This window comes from Chrysochloris asiatica, unplaced genomic scaffold (assembly GCF_000296735.1).
Source record: "Chrysochloris asiatica unplaced genomic scaffold, ChrAsi1.0 scaffold00059, whole genome shotgun sequence".
Lineage (NCBI taxonomy): Eukaryota > Metazoa > Chordata > Mammalia > Afrosoricida > Chrysochloridae > Chrysochloris > Chrysochloris asiatica.
In genome coordinates this window covers 3,530,763-3,536,300 of record NW_006408577.1, presented here as the reverse complement: position 1 = coordinate 3,536,300, position 5,538 = coordinate 3,530,763, and positions in this window count along the sequence as shown.

The following is a 5,538-nucleotide window of genomic DNA, read 5'->3' as shown; positions in this document are numbered from 1 at the left end:
GACCTTGTGGTTCAAACCAACTTTGTGGTCTAGTACTTTAGTCCACAGCACCACACCAGGACCCTCTACTTATCATGATCTTCATAATGACCTGGAAAACCAGCTAAAATTGAGAGTTTTCTGCTGCCTGGCCATAATCTTACCCTTGCTCTTCCTCCTTAACTATGACCCATATGAAGTCAGGGCCTTGTTTTTCCTTGTTTAGACAATATGGGCCATACTTCCAAACTCTAAACACACTTTCCCTGCAAACAGTCACCCTCTGACTGTTCCCTGAACTGTGCACACTGGTCTGGACCCCTCAGGATGAAGGACCCAGGGAAGAGGCTTGCAGTCCCTTAGCCCATGCCATTCTGAAGTCCTGAGGAACGTAACATAGTCCAGAAAGGGCTAAGTAGGTTTCTCTGCACCATGGGTTGAAGTACGGTTGAAGTAGTCAGAGCAAGCCCCCTTGACTATCTCTATGAACAAGAGAGCCAGGTGAAGACCAACTTCCTGAGTAGCTACCTCGTAAGTGTAAGCAGCAGCAGGATTAACAGTGGGATGCAGAAAGGAAAAAATCAGAACAGGAACACTTGAAAGACTCTTTCCAGAAATCAAGAGATTCCTGAGAAACTCTCAGAAATAGCAAGGATAACAGTTAAAAAAAATAACATATTTCAAGCAAGTAGTTCATTGAAAGGTTCTATTTTACAGTTGTGAATTGCAAACAAAGTAGCATATCCTTTGAGATTTGGATTATACAGAAACTGCTTACAGTGAATAATGCTTTACTTACAGTGTATTCCAGGATAGGAGAAAACAGACTCCAGTTAAGAAGCTCATACATTTTCTATTGCACAGTAGAGTGAACATTCTGATTAAAAATCCAGTGGAACTCTGTGGTAAAATATATTGAGAAAAGGAAGAAAGTAAAGGAATTTTAGGGCAGGTCTATGGCACAACACCTGTGTGTGTTAGTTGAGAGAAGAATTTTCACTTCATTAATTTTCCTCAACAAACCTTCCCACCTAACTGTTGAGTGAATTTATATTCTATTTGTTGGAGGTGTTTTATTTCTTTTTAATTCCTTCTGAATATGTTTCTACATTGGTGTATTTCTTAATGTTAACCACAAGGGATCTGACTCAATATCATTAGCCCACTTGCCCAGAATGGGATCAGTGAATTTACAAAGAAATGTCTTGCCTCATTCTCATGACTTGGAAATTTTTCTGACCATTTTTAATACTTCTTCTTTCATACTGTGTTCCTAACCATATACTCCTAGACTTTTACTGAATATATTCTAATGTTCCTGTTCTTGTTAAATGCCCTCAAGCCAATTCTGATTCATAATGACTCTGTATAGGGTTTCCAAGGAGTGGCTGCTGAGTTTGAGCAATTCGGTACTAATTCTACACCACCACACCAGAACCTCACATATTCTAATACTTATATTTCTAAAGAAGTCAAGACTTATTGTTGTTGATGTTGTTAAGTACTATCAAGTCAGTTCCAACCCATAGTAACCTTTTATAGGGTTTCCATTGAGAAGCTGGTGAGCTTGAACTGCCAACCTTGCGGTTCAAATGACTTTGCAGTCCAGCACATTAACCCACAGCACCAGAATAGATACCTCCTAATGTTGCTACTGTTGTTAAGTGCTGTAGAGTCCGTTCTGACCCTTAGTATCCCTGTATAGGGTTTCTAAGGAGCAACTGGTGAATTTGAACTACCAACCTTGTGGCTCAAACTGACATTGCAGTCTAGTGCATTAATGCACAGTGCAACACTAGAACTCCTTTTGAGTATTATTAAATTTAAACCAAATTCAGTGGAGGAGGTGGAATGAGGGATATCATTGATCTCATCAGATGGATCTTAACTGAAAGCAGAGAATGCCAGCAAGTTTACTTGTGCTTTATTGACTATGCAAAGATATTTGTTTGTGTGGATCACAACAAACTATGGATAACATTGTGAAGAATATGAATTCCAGAACACTTCATTGTGCTCATGAGGAATCTATACATAGACCAAGAAGCATATTTGAACAGAACAAGAGGATACTGAATGGTTTAAAATCAGGAAAGGTGTATGCCAGGGTTATATGTTTTTTCATCATACTTATTCAATCTGTACTTAAGCAATTAATCAGAGATGCTGGATTAAATGAAAAAGAACATGGCATCAGGATTGGAGAAAGACTCATTAACAACCTGTGATATGCAGATGATACAACCCTACTTGCTGGAAGTGAAGAGGACTTAAAATGCTTACTTATGAAAATCAAAGACTGAAGTCTTCAGTATGGATTGTACTTAAATATAAATAAAATAAAAATTCTTAAAACTAAAACAAAAACTAACATCATCATAAGCAGAAAAAAGATTAAAGTTTCAAAGACTTCATTTTGTTTGGATACACAATCAACACTCATGGAAGAAGCAGCAGTCTAGAAATCAAGCAACATATTGCATTAAGCAAATTGGTTGCATAAGACCTCATTGAAATGTTAAAGAGCAAGGATGTCACTTTGAGGACTAAGGTACACATGACCCAAGCCAGAGTATTTTCAATTACCTCATATGCATGTGAAAATTGGACACTGAATAAAGAAGAACAATTATGTTGATGACATAGAATATTAAAAGTACCATGTGTTCCAAGAACAAACAAATCTGTCTTGGAAGAAGTATAGCCAAAATGTTCCTTAGAAGCAAGAATGGCAAGATTTTGTTTCTTGCACTTTGCTTGTCCCTGGAGAAGGACATCATGCTTAGTACAGTGGAGGGTCAGTGAAAAAGAGGAAGACCCTCAAGGAAATGGCTTGACACAGTGACAACAACAAATGGGTTAAAGCCTAACAAAAATTGTGAGGATGGTGCTGGACTCGGCAGTGCTTCGGGCTGTTGTATATAGATTCACTGACTCGATGGCATCTAACAGCAATATCATGGAGCATTGTACTATATGCTTTAGCCTCAAAACGATCCTCTGTGACAAAAACAACTAACCTCTTTTGAGCATTTACTGTGTTTTGAATTTTTCTAACTTCTGTACTTGTATTTTGTTAGGGACTCCCCCTCCCTTCACAAAGGATCTATCTCCTCTCACTTTAGAAGTAAAGAAACTGAGACATAGAGCAGTAATTAAACTAATTTAGACCAATAAATACTAAAACTAGGATTTGAACCCCAAGGTGTCTTGGTAGCGTATTGGTCAGCAGTTGGAATCTACCAGCCACTTCATGGGAGAAAGGTAAGGCTTTCTGCTCCCATAAAGATTTATAGCCTTGGAAATCCTATACAGGGTTGCTGTGAGTTGGAGCCAATTCCACAGTACACAACCACCACCACCAAGGTTAACTTCATGTCATTTTTACTATGTTATGTTCCTCCCATATTTTATAACACAGTGTTTTACTGTGCATGATTTTGCTTGCTGTTAAGTGCCATCAAATTGGTTCTGACTAATAGCGACCCTGTATAGGGTTTCCGATGAGTGGCTGGTGAGTTTGAACTTCTGACCTTGTGGTTCAAACGACCTTGCAGTCCAGTGCTTATCTTACAAATCATGATTTATAGATTATTATTCTCTGACACATAAAAAATGTTAGAACTAGAAAGGACATTAGAAGGAATATGTAATATGATGTTCAGTTTCCCTAATTGTAAGATGGAGTCCTAGTGTGACATTGTAGCGTAAACATTGGACTACAAGGTCTGTATGATTCAGAAGCAACATAGAATATTAACAACTTATCAATAACAACATTTCAGCAAATGCTTTCGAAATAACTGTTTAAATTTTTTGATTAAGAAGACTGTAATTAAAAATCTAGAAACTGAAAATATATCTAGACAACCAAAGCATCATCTTTCAAAAAGTAAATGAAAAGTAATTTTATGTTGTATTAGAAGACTAATGATATTTAGGATATTTTAAAGTGAATGGTACTTTGATTTTAAAGTTTTTATACCCTGTTACAATTATATTGTTGTTGTTGTTGCTGTTAAATGCCATTGAGTCTGTTCTGACTCATGGTAACCCTGTATAGGGTTTCCAAGGAGCAGCTATTTCTCTCTACCTTCACTGACACAAACCTAATCAACTTTTCATGAACAACCTCAATAGCTTCCTAACTGCCTTTCCCAGATAAATCTTCACAAAGTAACAGCATTGTCCTTCCTAAATGCAAGTTTGACCATTTTACTTGCTTGTTGCAACACCACCCCATTCTTTATAGAGTCCAAATACTTAAAAGGCTTTCATAGCACACTTTCTGGACCCACTGATTTCCCCTCTCACAAAGTTCTACTAAGTTGTGTGTCCATTAACTATGGCAAGCTCTCTCCCTCCTATCCCAGGACTTTTATACATGCTATCCCATATATGCTCCAGACTGCAAAGCCATTTGAACTGCAAGGTCCTATACAGGGAAACCCTATGCAGGGTCACTATGGGTTGGAACCGACTCGATGGCACTTAACCACAACAACATCCCATATTATAATACCTGATAGATCACTTAAGAGTCGTTTAACTTCTCTAAGCCCAACTTTCTACCTATACAAAATGTTTATGAAAGCAACACCTGAATCTTCAGGATGGTGTAACGAGTCAATGAAAATATGTATAGTAGACATTTTTTTTCTACGTTACACAAAACTATATAAATTATATTATCCTCATAGCACTATCTAATTAGACTTTGAGCTTTATAGAAAAATTTAAGGGCAATACTAAATTAACAAATGCATATCAATATGTAAGTAAATGTTTGCAGACTTTCCTTTTCTCTTTTAAATTAATTTTGTGCTACCTATATTGCATGATAATATTCATCAACTACGATGTGGCACTGTAGGATAACCACTGGACTGCTAACCAAAAGGTTGGTAGTTCAAATATACCAGCCACTCCTTAAAAATCCTATACAGGGGAGAACAAACAAGATGGCAGCTCAGGTAGAAGGGCAATGAGGAGCTGCTCTGGCAACAACACAGAATACCAGACCAAGCAGGCCCAGGGGATGGTGCCAGAACTGTGAACTGCATAAAAAGGAATATTTAGAAGGTTGGAAGGCTTACAGCTAGGGGAATTTGTAGCAGAAGCAAGATATCCATTGCTTTCTAATTAAAGACGCTCAGCTGCTCCAGGAGCCGCCCTCTTGGGTAAGAACAAGTGGGGGAAGGATCAGAACAGCCGTGGACACCTGACAGAACCGTGGAGATAAAGGTGTGGACATTCTTTTCTTTTGATATCTGTCTGCGCACCTCCATTCTGCTGACCATAGGGGTGCCTGGGCAAGCGGACACCCCAACCCCACCCTCAGAGGGTTCAACTATGCATGCGCACAGATCTCTTCTAAATTTAAGGAGAGAGTTTCCATTTAAAACCAAATGGCCACAGCGGGTCCTGAACTGTTTATAAGTAGAAAAAGGCCTGAACGGGGATTGTGGAGCGGGACAGGTAGACTAAAAAGGAAATAGGCACCCAGAGAAGTAGTGATGCCTGAAATGGAGCCAGAGATGATGACGTGGAGCGATGGAG